Below are 15,945 nucleotides of genomic sequence, written 5' to 3'. Positions count from 1 at the left end.
ATTTTATATTTTATTTTATAGTTCTTTATAAATATTTCTGTTTATTTTCTGTTATTTTCTAGTGGCGTTCTGTTATTTTAGGCCTGTCCTGTAGTAGGTGACTTCTGGGAACTTTTCTGGCTCTATCAATCTGTTTCTTCACTTCTGCAGGTGGGTATTGTAGTTGTAAGAATGCTTGATAAAGATCCTGTAAGTGTTTGTTTGAGGGGTTGGAGCAAATGCGGATGTATCGCAGACCTTGGCTGCAGACAATGGATTGTGTGGTGTGGTCAGGGTGAAAGCTGGAGGCATGTAGGTAGGAATAGCGGTCAGTAGGTTTCCGGTATCGGGTGGTGTTTATGTGACCATCGTTTATTAGCACTGTAGTGTCCAGGAAGTGGATCTCTTGTGTGGACTGGTCCAGGCTGTGGTTGATGGTGGGATGGAAATTGTTGAAATCATGGTGGAATTCCTCAAGGGCTTCTTTTCCATGGGTCCAGATGATGAAGATGTCATCAATATAGCGCAAGTAGAGTAGGGGCGTTAGGGGACGAGAGCTGAGGAAGCGTTGTTCTAAGTCAGCCATAAAAATGTTGGCATACTGTGGGGCCATGCGGGTACCCATAGCAGTGCCGCTGATTTGAAGGTATACATTGTCCCCAAATGTAAAATAATTATGGGTGAGGACAAAGTCACAAAGTTCAGCCACCAGGTTAGCCATGACATTATCAGGGATAGTGTTCTTTACGGCTTGTAGTCCATCTTTGTGTGGAAAGTTGGTGTAGAGGGCTTCTACATCCATAGTGGCCAGGATGGTGTTATCAGGAAGATCACCGATGGATTGTAGTTTCCTCAGGAAGTCAGTGGTGTCTCGAAGGTAGCTGGGAGTGCTGGTAGCATAGGGCCTGAGGAGCGAGTCTACATAGCCAGACAATCCTGCTGTCAGGGTGCCAATGCCTGAGATGATGGGGCGCCCAGGATTTCCAGGTTTATGGATCTTGGGTAGTAGATAGAATATCCCAGGTTGGGGTTCCAGGGGTGCGTCTGTGCAGATTTGATCTTGTGCTTTTTCAGGGAGTTTCTTAAGCAAATGCTGTAGTTTCTTTTGGTAACTCTCAGTGGGATCAGAGGGTAATGGCTTGTAGAAAGTGGTGTTGGAGAGCTGCCGAGCAGCCTCTTGTTCATATTCCGACCTATTCATGATGACAACAGCACCTCCTTTGTCAGCCTTTTTGATTATGATGTCAGAGTTGTTTCTGAGGCTGTGGATGGCATTGTGAGAGGAGGAATTCATTGAAGGGACCAGGAGTGGCAAGGTAGGCTTGTGAACTGTCAGAATACAGATGGTAACTGAAGCTATGTGAACCGATGAGATTATGCACAGAAATTGTATAGAGAAAGAGACAATGCAGGGCACTACGACCAAGCCTTATGGGATCATCACAGAAAGCAGCATTAGGGAGGAGGACCTACCAAAAGAGACATTGAAAGGGCCTTTCTCTCCATCCCCTGGCATCTTGTGTGGAGATCAGCACAGCAGTATTTTATACCCCTTTTGCACAGTCTTGGTGTAGCTATATGTCAAGGTTCCTTCCCCACCCTGAACTCTAGGGTACAGATGTGGGGACCTGCATGAAAGACCCCCTGAGCTTATTTTTACCAGCTTAGGTTAAAACTTCCCAAGGTACAAACTTTGCCTTGTCCTTGAACCGTATGCTGCCACCACCAAGCGTTTTAAACAAAGAACAGGGAAAGAGCCCACTTTGAGACGTCTTCCCCCAAAATATCCCCCCAAGCACTACACCCCCTTTCCTGGGGAAGGCTTGATAAGAATCCTCACCAATTTGCCTAGGTGAACACAGACCCAAACCCTTGGATCTTAAGAACAATGAAAAATCAATCAGGTTCTTAAAAGAAGAATTTTAATTAAAGAAAAGGTAAAAGAATCACCTCTGTAAAATCAGGATGGTAAATACCTTACAGGGTAATCAGATTCAAAACATAGAGAATCCCTCTAGGCAAAACCTTAAGTTACAAAAAGACACAAAAACAGGAATATACATTCCATCCAGCACAGCATATTTTACCAGCCATTAAACAAAAGGAAATCTAACGCATTTCTAGCTAGATTACTTACTAATGAACAGGAGTTGTAAAGCTGCATTCCTGATCTGTTCTCGGCAAAAGCATCACACAGACAGACAGACCCTTTGTTCCCCCCCCCTCCAGATTTGAAAGTATCTTGTCTCCTCATTGGTCATTTTGGGTCAGGTGCCAGCAAGTTTACCTTAGCTTCCTAACCCTTTACAGGTGAAAGGGTTTTGCCTCTGGCCAGGAGGGATTTTATAGCACTGTATACAGAAAGATGGTTACCCTTCCCTTTATATTTATGACACTATAAATGATTACAAATGGTGCAAAACAGTGGAGAATCAGGCCTACAGAATAGCCAGAGTACATAATACTTGACATTTGTAAAATCAAATTCCATTCATTATCTAAACGTGGATCCAGATTTTGGAAGTGGCCCTGCATTTACTGTATTTGGCTGAACCAAATCCCTGGATCCAAAATTTCTCAAGCTTTGGAATGTTCCAAATCTCAATTTTAAATTTTGCCGATCAGATTGCAGCTCTAGTGAAACCTAGATGAGGTTTATCCATGATTATCCTTCTCTCAGAGCTTGTCTACACTAGCCCACTGAATCAGTGCTGTTGCATCAATGTAGCGGGTCTGGTGAAGACGTGATAAGTCAATGGGAGAGCACTCTCCCATTGACTTCAGTACTCCACCTCCCCAAGAGGCGGAAGCTAAGTCAGCGGGAGAGCATCTCTCAATGACATAACATGGTGTAGACACCACGTTAGGTCGATGTAAGCTACATCGCTCGGGGTTCAAGTGATTTTTTCACACCCCTGAGCAAGGTAACTTACATCAATTTAAGTAGCAGTGTAGACCAGGCCTCAGTCTCAGAAACATTTTAGCATAATACAAAATGGGGCAGATGTTCAACTGGTGTAAATTGTCAAACTTTGTTGGCTTCAGTAGATAACTCTATTTGAAGTCAATGGAGCTATGAAAATTTACACCAGTGGAAGATCTGCTCAAAGGTATTCATCCTTCTTTCTGTTTACACTGACTGTGATGTAGTATCTGTTAGTCAGTCCTATAGCCAGATTCCTAAAAAACTGAATCACTAAATATTGCCAAACAAACATGAGAAAAGTAACTTAAAAAACTTCTCATAAAGTTGGTGGAGGAAATGGTTTTATCTTGTTCAACTTAACCAACAAATGATGAAACATTGACCTGACTTTTGCACTGTAGTTTTCTTTTCTTGCTTTAGGATAAGCATTTCATTCTTCCCCATATATGCCACTATTGCTTAGTAGATACCACCTGCTGAAAGGCCTCTTCCCACACCCTTATAATACTGTATGTTTGCTCTGTCACTTCTGACACTAATGGAAACAGCATTCTAAATACATTTTTACCTTTGAATATTACGATTTTCTAGAAGAGAAAAACAGATGAGTGGTAGTTTGCATCTCTACTTTTGTTCTGGCAGTGAGTTTGAAGGATATGAACATACAGTTCCAAGCAAAGGGTCTTCTTACAGCATGTGAAACACATATCAGACAGGTGAATTTTAATCTTTCCAGATAAACTTAAAATTCTTTTAATCTCAACTTCAGAAGCAGCAGCAGGACACTTACTTTTACCTGCATGCACTCTTTCTAGACCAAGGCTTTGATTCTGTAAAGGTTGTGAAAAGGACTTCACAGATTGTATGATTAAAGAAATAGCTCTTTTATGTGTTCTTTATATATGCCTTTTTATGTATGGTAATTTGGCATTTCTACCTGAGAAGCAGAGAGAAAGAGATTTAGGGTTGATCCTGCCTGGTTCTGAGCATCCTCAGCTCACCCAACAGGAGCTAAATATCCTGAGTACCTCACAGAAAGCATTCAGTGCTTTGTGATAAAGCCCTTAGAAACTTATTTTATCTGTTCCTTTTTGCAGTGATGCATGGACTATTATTGTTGTTGCCAGTATTGTGGGAAAGGAATAGGATTTCTTTCTTTTTTCATATCTGATGCCCCTTTTGTTGATATCCACAGGGATAGTATTTATTGAAGTTTTTGAAAATGTATTATCTTAAAGGACCAGTGTCTGGTTAAAATGAAGTTAAACAAAACAAACAAGCAAAAAAAATCCCACTTGCCCAAAGTCACAATTCCCATCACATGTTCCTGAGTATTAAACCAGAAGATTTCAAACATCTAAATGAACCCACACTATTTAGGCTGTTTATTTTTTGACTTCCTCTTTGCTTGAATCTTGATTACACAATTAGTCTATTTCATCTTCCTTTGTCACTTTTTAGTAAGTTTCACTTTAAGATGCTATAATATTTGTGTCGCAAATAGTGCTAATCAAAAACTTTCCATCAAAACATTTTTGATGGAAAATGGCTTTTCAATTAAATGAAAATTTGTGTAGAAAAAAGTTCTGTTTTTTTTTTACATCAGTTTGAACAAAAACAAACAAAAAACCCCCCAACATTTGGGGAAAAACACCTTTAAGTGGCAACAGGCAAACATTCATTTTCACCAAAATCTTTCCAGGGCCAGGGTGGGGTGGGGAGGGAGAATATCGTTTCCTGACCAGTTCTAATTGCAAACACTGCAAGAGAGTTTCTAATGGAATGTTGAAAACAAATAATGGCAACATCTCTACCGGGCTTATGTTTGGTAAAAACTAATTTTTACAAAACTTAAGTTTAGGGCCAAATTTGTTTTAACAGTGTTCTCCTAAATTCCAATAGTACTGTTCTGGTTTAAAAAATGATAGCATATGAGGGATCCCTGTGACAGCTGCTCTAAGCCCTAGCACGACAGGGCATTGCATGTATGTACACTATGGTAGCTCCCTGCCCCCATGTGCATCCACATCCCTATCTATGATAGCAGCCTTCAACAATGTGACCTTGAAGCAACTTCCACCCCCAAGAAGGGCAATAGCGCTGAGGAACAGAAGAATGACCATACTGGGTGTCATAAATATAAAGGGAAGGGTAAACCCCTTTAAAATCCCTCCTGGCCAGAGGAAATCTCCTCTCACCTGTAAAGGGTTAAGAAGCTAAAGGTAACCTCGCTGGCACCTGACCAAAATGACCAATGAAGAGACAAGATACTTTCAAAAGCTGGGAGGAGGGAGAGAAACAAAGGGTCTGTGTGTCTGTCTATATTCTGTCTTTGCTGGGGATAGACCAGGAATGGAGTCTTAGAACTTTTAGTAAGTAATCTAGCTAGGTACGTGTTAGATTATGATTTCTTTAAATGGCTGAGAAAATAATTGTGCTGAATAGAATAACTATTTCTGTCTGTGTATCTTTTTTGTAACTTAAGGTTTTGCCTAGAGGGGTTCTCTATGTTTTGAATCTAATTACCCTGTAAGGTATCTACCATCCTGATTTTACAGGGGGGATTTCTTATTTCTAATTACTTCTATTTTTATTAAAAGTCTTCTTGTAAGAAAACTGAATGCTTTTTCATTGTTCTCAGATCCAAGGGTTTGGGTCTGTGGTCACCTATGCAAATTGGTGAGGCTTTTTATCCAACATTTCCCAGGAAAAGGGGGGGTGCAAGTGTTGGGAGGATTGTTCATTGTTCTTAGGATCCAAGGGTCTGGGTCTATAGTCACCTAGGCAAATTGGTGAGGCTTTTTACCAAACCTTGTCCAGGAAGTGGGGTGCAAGGTTTTGGGAAGTATTTTGGGGGGAAAGACGTGTCCAAACAGCTCTTCCCCAGTAACCAGTATTTGTTTGGTGGTGGTAGCGGCCAATCCAAGGACAAAGGGTGGAATATTTTGTACTTTGGGGAAGTTTTGATCTAAGCTGGTAAAGATAAGCTTAGGAGGTTTTTCATGCAGGTCCCCACATCTGTACCCTAGAGTTCAGAGTGGGGGAGGAACCTTGACACTGGGTCAGACCAATAGTCCATCTAGCCCAATAGCCTACCTTCTGACGGTGGCCAGTCAAATACAATCTGACTTGCAACAGAGATCTGCTTCAGATAAATTGTTTGCTGTGGGAGCTTTAACAAATTATGTTAAGAGAAACTGTTGTATTTAAACTGGTTGAGCTTCCTTGAAATCCCCACCTTGCTATATCACTGGTGGAATAATTTTTAGGTCTGCTGCCCTTCCACTTCATCTCTTGTGTAGTCTCTGCTCCTATCCCTTGTGTGTCCTAAATACACTATCCCCAGCCTCATCTGTCTGCATCCCAGCCCTGCTCACCTCTGTAATTGCAGATGTGCTGCTTTGCACCGAGCAGTGATCCTGACACACCTGCCATGGGAGAACATGGGCCCCTGGAGAATAGATGTAGTCATTTGCAATTATCTCTAGTGGCCATATACAAAACAAAATGATGTTGACTTTTGAGGTTTATATGAAAAGCATTCCATATCTTTCTGTTGTTGTTTTCAATGAATGGATTCAAGTGACAAGTTTTATTATTAAATGAGGTGTGGCCAACTGTCCTAAATATATCTCCTCCTCTTCATCGTGATCCCTTGACATAGCACCACGGTTGGGCTTTGCATCCAGCTCTCAAAACTCTGCATGGCTAGATGAGGAAGAGAAATGATGTTCAGAAGCTGTCTGACAAGTTCTTAATAGTAGCAAGCCCTTTACCAGAGCTACTTGTTTGGTCAAGTGGAGGCGAGTCTCAGTGTGGTCACTAGAATGGAAAATTCAGCCGATGCTGGCCTGCATCCAGGACATTATGGAGGACCTGTTACACCTTCAGTCTTCTGCTCTTTCGTTCAGTTCATTAAGAGTACAACTGGCAGGAATCTCAGCATTTCATCTGCTCATCCAACAAAAGTCAGTATTTTTGAACTCCATGGTAGTGACATTTCTGAGAGGAGTTACTCGTCTCCACCTGCTAGTTAAAGAGACAGTTCCTTTGTGAGACCTTAATACTGTCCTAGCGGCTCTTCTGGGACCTCCGTTTGAGCCTCTGGCAACTTGTTCTGTCTCTTCTGTGTCCAAAAACAGCCCTCCTTGTTGCAACAACATCTGCAAGGACAGTGTGTGAGTTGTAGGTTTTGATCACAGAGCCGCCATACATAGAATTTTCCAAGGACAAAATGGCCCCGCAGCCATACCCTAAAGTTTTGTCTAAGATGTTTTTTCAGTTCATCTGAACCAAGTCATATATTTACCAGTATTCTTCCCTAAACCACATGCAAATTCGAATGAGAAGCAACTTCATTTGCTGGATGTCAGTCAATGTGTGGAGTTTTATCTGGATAGGACCAGACCTTTCTGTTCTTCACCTCACCTTTTGGTCTCTTGTGAGGGCCAAATGAAAGGTCAAGCAATCTTTGTGCAGACAGTCTCCAGGTGGATAACTTCCTGCATCATGACAGCACATGAAGTAGCTCGGACTATATCTCCACAAAGATATAGATTACAAGCTCATTCCACAAGAGTCCAAGCAATGTTAATAGCGCTCCAAAGTGATGTTTCAATAATGGACATTTGCAGGGCGGTCACTTGGTTCTCTCTACATGCTTTTACCAAGCACTATGTCATTACTACTGTGTCTAGATCAGAGGCAAACTTTGGGAAGGCTGTCCTGCAGTCATTTAAACAGACCCCAAGACCCGCCTCCTATGAGTACTGCTTGTGAGTCACCTAAGTGGAATACATGTTTGCATCCACTCGAATTAGAAAAATAGTTATTTACCTGTACTGTAACAGTTGTTCTTTGAGATGTGGGTGAAGATGTGTCATGGAATACCCTGCACCCTTGGTCCCCTCCACACAACAGTCTCTACCATGGATGTGTGGTGCAAAGGAATTTAGCAGGGCCAGGGAGATGCTGCCCTACTATCACCAGGGGAGGGGTGAGTGGCACAAGGTATGAGTTCTGCTAGGCAAAGTTGTCCGACATCAGTGCACTGGGCATGCGCACAAAAAGTAGGATATACATCTGCACCCACAACTTGAAGAACAACAGTCACAGTATAGGTAAATAACCATTTTTGATAGTGGATCACAAGTTGCATATGCATCGGCAATGTGAAAAGGCTAATATTCTGGGAGGCATTAATAGGAGTGTCATATGTAAGGCACGGAAGGTATTTGTCCCACTCCGCACAAATGAAGCTTCAGCTGAGGTCCAATTCTGGGTGCCACAACTTAGGAAAGATGTGAACAAATTGGAGAGAGTCCAAAAGAGCAATGAAAATGATAGATTTCAGAGTAGCAGCCGTGTTAGTCTGTATTTTCAAAAAGAAAAGGAGTACTTGTGGCACCTTAGAGACTAACAAATTTATCTGAGCATAAGCTTTCATGAGCTACAGCTGTAGCTCACGAAAGCTTATGCTCAAATAAATTTGTTAGTCTCTAAGGTGCCACAAGTACTCCTTTTCTTTTTGAAAATGATAGAAGGTTTGGAAAATTAGACATATGAGGAAAGGTTAAAAAAAACAGGGCATGTTTAATCTTGAGAAAATAAGACTGAGGGGAGACCTGATAATTGTTTTCAAATACGTTAAGTGCTGTTATAAAGATGATGATGATCAATTGTTCTCCAGGTCCACCAAAGGTAGGACAAGAAGTAATGGGCTTAATCTACATCAAGGGAGAGCTAGGTTAGAAATTAGGAAAAACTTTCTGACTATAAGGATAGTTAATCCCTGGAATAGATTTCCAAGGGAGGCTGTGGAATCTGCATCATTGGAGGTTTTAAAGAACAGGTTAGACAAACACCTTTCAGGGATATTTGATCTGCCTCAGCCTAATGGGTTGGACTAGATGACCTCTCAAGGTCCCTTCCTGCCCTACATTTATATGATTCTTATATTGGCAGCTCTCTCCCGCTCCCTACCACGGGAAAATTTTGAATTTGGAAAATATTGGTCTTGCAAGTCTTGAGAGCACAGTTCAAGGGTAAATTGTTATGGACCTTTCCATTGGTAAAACTATGCACAACATTACTAGGAGGAAGGTGCACATGGGTATAGTTCCCAGAGCAGGGCACTTGAGGCCTCCAACACAGTACAGCAGGGTAACTGCGAGCATCTTGAGGCACCCATGGTACCCACATTGGAATGCATCTAACCCTGCTCTGAACTAGGTTAAAGGACATGGTAATAAGACAATTGACAAGCTGGATCTGAGCCTATTTGCTTACTTAGGCTTAACACCTTTAAAAATGGTGGGTTACTTTCAGAAGAGGAGGGTTGTATTGTCTGAAAATAGGGTAGAAAACTCTGAAGAAATATAGAAAGTACTGTGTTTGGATTCTGTTTATTTGTAATGGAACTAGAAGCTTTTGCATAGATAGTGTCAATGTGGGTCAATCCACAATCCCTGAAGTGACACCCAACCTGCAGAGGGATGATTTGTGTTCAATCCTGTGCCTCCAGTGATTTTTTTTTCTCTTATCATTCTACTCTCTAGTCTTGCTGCATGCAGCCTTAGCGCATTGGAAGACTATCAGCAGCTTTTACTTCTTCATTGGAGAGATGATAGCTTCTTGGATGTGAGCTATTAAATTAAAATGTCCGTATTCTGATTACTTATGCTGCATTACCTTCTATAATGCTCACATCTTTTGTCCTAAATTAGGCCACTTCATCATCCTTATCCAGCTTTCCCTAGGCCCTCCTTAGCCTATCCTCCTTTGTGCTCTGAAATAAACGATCTCTGGATTGTACACTACTAAGGGAGGGATTGTTTTTGCTGTGTTTGCACAGTGCCCAGCACAATAGGTGCTGCCATACTATAAATATTTACTACTACTAATATAAGCCCTCATTTTTTTAACAAATTGTAAAGCTACCGCTAAGGGGGAAAAAACAAAGAGACAAGTGCACGTTGAGATGAATAAATGATGTGGTTGAAGGCACAAGTAAGAGTGTGAGACAGAGAAGGGTTGCATATATGGGTGAGCAATTGAACAGAATGCAGAAAACTCACAGGACCAGATTTGTAGCATTGTCAGAGGCTGGTTTTACATGCTCATTATTAACTGTTTTACATGCTATTCAGGCTTTGCACACAAAATCTGATTCACTTGCAGCAAGGGTCGTGGAACCTGAAAATAAAACAGAGACCATAAAATCCAAATTGATTGACAGCGAATAAATAGCAAATCATATTGTTTATAAGAATGGTTTATAAGTTGAAAAGGCATTTTATGCCACTGTACTGTGTGTGCCCTGGAGCAACGATGAGTCTAACTAGGCAGTGAGAATGTGAACTACCTGTGCAATCCACTAGTGGATACCCAACTCCTCAAAAGACAAACCACTAGTGAACTGGAATGGGGTATATTGGCCCCTTTAAGGCCAGAGTGGGAAGTGTCAGGGATCAGTCTACCCATTTCTGTAGCTCTAGTCCAGATAGAGACCAAGAGAATGACAGACACTGAGAGAGAGGAAATGGTCCCCAGGCAACAACTGGTGTCTGGAAAAACTCCAGGCTACTGTTCCTATCAGGGCCTAGAACTTACAGTGTAGAGCAGGGCTGGCCTCCCCTCTCTCAGCCAAGCAAGACAAGCTCCCCCTTGCTTTCACTAACATTTTGCAGAATACCACAGGATGATAATGATACTCACATTGCTGACTGCATGTCAACAAGACCCTCCACTTTGCTTTAGGCCACCAAAATGCACATTGTATCACCATTTTGCACCTGCTGAGTCTGTAGTAGAACCACCAGCTGTCAGGATTTGTATAGTTGGCTAGGGCTTCATAAACTGGGGGAGAAGTGGGTATGCATGGTCTCTGAGAATTATGGTGGAAAGACAGATACCATTAATAGCTATGATGGAGGGCAGGAAAGAGTGCCACTTCTGAAAACCCCATGGTTCTTACAAATTCTTTGCTTGGCCATACTGTAAACATTCAGAAACTGGCTAAAATGCCCCACTGAGGCCCATATATCATACAAACATAGAAATTGCCAAATTTGCCATTCAGATCAGACAAACCCTCCAACTAGTCCAGTATCCTGCCTCTGACAGCAGCTAGTTAGTGCCAAATGCTTCAGAGAAAAGTAAAAGAACCCTATAGTGGGCAGTTATGAAAAAAAGCCTGCTCACAGATGTTTCTTCCTAACCTCAGGTGGTTAGTAGTTGCCTTATGTCCTGTAGCATGAGGTCTTATATCAGGGGTGGGCAAACTTTTTGGCCCGAGGGCCACATCAGGGAATAGAAATTGTATGGCGGGCCATGAATCCTCACAAAATTGGGGTTGGGGTGCGGGAGAGGGTGTGGGCTCTGGGGTGGGGCTGAGGAGTTTGGGGTGTAGGAGGGTGCTCTGGGCTGGGACTGAGGGGTTTGGAGGATGGGAGGGGGATCAGACCTGGGACAGGGGTGCGGGAACAGGTGCAGGTTCCAGCTGGGGGTGTGGGCTCTGGGATAGGCTGGGGATGAGATGTTTGGGGTGCAGAAGGGTGCTCCAGGCTGGGATAGAGGGGTTTGGAGAGCAGGAGGGAGGACTGGGGTAGGGGGTAGGGGCGTGGGGAGAGGCACAAGGGGTGCAGGTTCCAAGTGGCACTTACCTCAACCGGCTTTTGGAAGCAGTGGCATGTCCCCCCTCCGGCTCCTATGCAGAGGCGCAGCCAGGCAGCTCTGCATGCTGCCCCATCCGCAGGCACTGCCCCTGCAGCTCCCATTAGAGCGGGGCTATGTTGGTTCCCGGGAGCTGCATGTTGCGGCCCCGACCCAGCGCCTCAGCTGGAGCATGGCCAAGCCGCTGGTGTGACCCCCGACCCAGTGCCCCAGCCAGAGCGGGACCAAGTCTTGTGGTGTGGCCCCAACCCAGCACCCCAGCCGGAGTGGAGCCAAGCTGCATGGTGCGGCTCTGACCCAGCACTTGCTGAGCCATGTGGTCCAGCCCCGATCCAGCACCCTGGCCAGAGTGCCGGACCAGGACTGAGATGGGTGGTCTGGCCCCAACCCAGCGCCCTGGCCAAAGCGCTGGAGCGAGGCTGAGCCACTAGTGCGGCTCGCGGGTCAATTTAAAATGGCTCATGGGCGGTAGTTTGCCCACCCCGTCTTATATCCTTTCTACAATAATTTATCCCATATAGCCCAACTGTGGATGTACTCAGCCTCTATAAATGACTGTCTTTGTGATTATACATCTTCAATGGTGGAGATAAAACTGTGGCAGTAAGCTCTTCAACATGATTCCTTTGGCCTACCAGCAGAAGCTGTTTGCATAGTGTTTGACTTCAGCCATCTTTTCCTCATCTCTTGTTGACCAGACCCTAAGATAATTGGGTGACATGGCCTTATCATAGTTTAACAGACTTGTATGCTCTCTACATACTATTGGCAGCTGAATCAGTGCAGTCTCACTGTTCCTCCTAGTAGCTGCATGTAAACATTGAATCAGACAGTGGGGAGACTAGAACCCTGTGGTTCTGTTTAAAACATTTCCTTGTACCCTTGCCACTTCTCTCAGGCAGGATAGCAGCATCCAGTGATCAACTGTACAGAATCCTGTGGAGGGATCTTAGAGTATGAATATGGATGTTTCCTCTTTATTCATGGAAAAGAAGAGATTGTCCACCAACACCTTAAACCTGATTGGGAAGGATATAGGGGCAGACATGTGTTTGGAGACAGCTTTTTGCTAGATTTTCGGTGAGTCTCCTTAGATAGAGAAATAAGAGAGATTTGATGCTGTGTGGAAATTAGCCAAGGCCATTGTATCCAGAGACACTGGTTGAACTAATGACATAAATCAGCATGGATGTGAAGGAGGGATTGTCTGAGCTGGACACATTTGGCCAAAACACACAGACAGTATTGTGTGTATTTGTTTTCTGGTTTAAGGGGGGGGAAGAAGAGCAGTTCTGGTTCAAGCAGGGAAAGATATGAGGCAGTTCCTGCTCCCTTGCATTGGCACAAAAGATCAGAAGGTGTAATCCTGACAAGATTCAGAGAATTCCAGACCCCTGTCACGTAAGAAAAATGTTAGGACTCTGAGCAAGATTCTCCTGCAAGCTTCACACACCAATTTTGGACACTTAGATCAGGAAACCATGCCCCTTCTGCTCAAGCCAGCTGCAAAGCTAGAAAAGTGATTGCAGGCATCCCTATGTGCACAACCTAAAGCCTCCCGGCACAGAGGGACTGAACTAAGTCCCCTGCAGAGAGGGCATTCTGTTTCTCTAGGTGCTGGAGCTACATCTGCCAAGTGTTGACCACCCAGGCATGGTGGGCAGTATTTTTTTATTTACTGTTAGTAACAGTGGGAGCCTGCTGTCCTGGAAATATATTCCTCTTATTTTTACACAGAGCCTCCACACAATCAATTTACGAAAGCAGCTTTTTATTTAGAAGTTGTTTTTATCTATATCTATACATACACACATTGCGGGGGGTTTACATATTTAAGCCATTAATATAAGAGGGCACTCAGTAAACTTTTTTACACAACTACTGACTTGACTATGGGAATCAAGTTTGATAGTTTAATCCTTAAAATAGTTATACATCTTAGAAAACATTATATTGCACAGCTTGATTAATGCTAATATCTTTGTTAGAATCATTTGTGCTGTGCTTTGGCTAAGGGAATGTTTTAGAAAGAAAATTACTTATTTAGTCCGCCAGGTCAAAGCTTCATTTATTTGTTTCAAGGGGATGAGGGCCAGATACCTAACCTCAGCAGCAGCTTAGTTCTGGTGGCAAGTCTGTCCCTAATAATCTTTACTGGTTGCTTTCTTCTTCTTAAAAACTGAGCATGGTATACAACCTGACTTTCATTTGTTACCAGATTTACAAGCATTATGCATATCATACAGAAGACTGTACATGCCATCAGTATTAATATAGCACAAACACTTTAGCCCTGTACTTTGATCCAACACATTAAATTAATAAAAAGCCACTGGTGTCTAAGTGCACCCTTCTGGGTTTTCATGTGGTCATTGTCAGAATCACTGAAGTGAGCTGTAGCTCACGAAAGCTTATGCTCAAATAAATTGGTTAGTCTCTAAGGTGCCACTAGTACTCCTTTTCTTTTTGTCCTAACTATGATGATAATTGTGGAAACAGGAACTTTGATTGTTATCAAGCTAACACATGCAGAAACTTGACCGCCTTTAGAAAGAAAGGAAGCAAACACTGGCATTCGTTCATTTTTCCACCATATGGAGACAAGTATATTTATTAGCACTCAAAGACATTTTTCATCAGTACTTCCGGCACTTTGAATTTTAGTTTTCTAATGTGATTGCATTTTTTACCCTAAATGTTTGTCTATGTAGCCCTGTTCTTCAAAGGTGATGAAGCAAAAAGTTCAGGAATTGGAATGGGGGGGCAGGTTCCTGATATTACATATTTATTATATAATTTTTCTGGCAAAGAACATGATTTTTGGAGTAACTGCAAAGAGGATTCATACCCCACCCTGCTTCTTCCAGGCAGCGTATTTCTATTTTCAACATGCTAGAACTATCTCAGGCCTTGTCTGCATTCAATTATATCAACATAAAGGTGTTTGAGGGCATGTCTACATTTGAAAGTTAACACTGATTAAGGCAGGGTATGAATTAAAGTGCAATAGCTGTTTCTAGTGGGGTAAAGCAAGCAGGAACACGGCACTCTTAACCCCAAAGATAAGCATTCACACACAGTTAACCAGGAAAAATTCCATGTGTAAACAAACCTTAAGCTTATTCCCATGCAGGAAGGAGAATACCCTATACCTGTATAAAGTACTTTTATACTGGTATAAATATATACACTACAGGGATTGTACCAGTATAACTACATTAGATTAAAAAAAAAAAATCACTCCTCACCTAGTTATACTGGTTCAAAATCTGTATGTAGACCAGGCCTCAGAATGAGTGGCCAAAAATTTATGAGTACTTGTGGCACCTTAGAGACTAACCAATTTATTTGAGCATGAGCTTTCGTGAGCTGTAGCTCACGAAAGCTCATGCTCAAATAAATTGGTTAGTCTCTAAGGTGCCACAAGTACTCCTTTTCTTTTTGCGAATACAGACTAACACGGCAGTTACTCTGAAAACCTGTCAAAAATTTATGGGCTGCTACAGTAATATAATCTCACAGGAAAACTGACAGGCTTAAAGGCTAAATCTTATTTGCCTTATTCACAAGAATAATGCTATTTGGATGAGTCAGGTGAGAAGAATTTGATCCTAAATATTCAACCTAAACAGACAGATGAAAAACAGCATCCTGTGTTGCCACCTCTTGCATTAATTGGAATCTTTCTTAAAGCCCCAGCTCCTAGAGTCATGGGAGTTCACGAGAAATTCAGCTTTCATTTTTTTTTTTAAAGTGCACTTCTTTCTAGCCCTCTCCGTTGCAGAGAAAGGCATGAAAATATGAAACAAGTGCACCGCAAAAGCTCAAAAAACAGAAGGCCAATAATATGACATGAACGGTTGCTGTTGTTTTTTAAAAATCCCACAATTTTTAAACCAATCATGATATTTCAGGAGCCTGATGTCTTTAAAAAAAAAAAAGTACTTGGGTTTGGCATCACACCAGCGCCTCCTGGAGCCCCAGCCCCTGGGTCCAGCCCACCAACCCAAACCCTCCCTTCCTCCTCGGCCGTTGCTCTGTGGAGAGCCAAACCGAAGCAGCTTGGAAGTTCGCATTCACACCAGGCTTCCCGCCTGCTCCGGCGCCCCAGGACAAAATGCTCCTGGACTGGCCAGCGCAAACAAACCCGAGCCACCGGGCTCTGGGGCGGCCCCAGTCCGCGTTTCTCGGCCGGCCAACAAGTCGCGCCCCCGAAAAATCGCACCCTCCACCCCAGCCGGGACGCGGCCCTGGAGACCACAGGGACGGCTCTGACCGCGGGCAACGCAACGCGCCTCGAGCCGCCTCGCGCCAGCGCCCCGACCCGCAGCATTTGCCCCCTCCCCCGCGCTCCGCTCCCGCCTTCC

Source organism: Natator depressus, chromosome 2, assembly GCF_965152275.1.
Source record: "Natator depressus isolate rNatDep1 chromosome 2, rNatDep2.hap1, whole genome shotgun sequence".
NCBI classification, from domain to species: Eukaryota; Metazoa; Chordata; order Testudines; family Cheloniidae; genus Natator; species Natator depressus.
The sequence above is the reverse complement of the archived record's forward strand: the minus strand, read 5'-3'. Positions refer to the sequence as shown.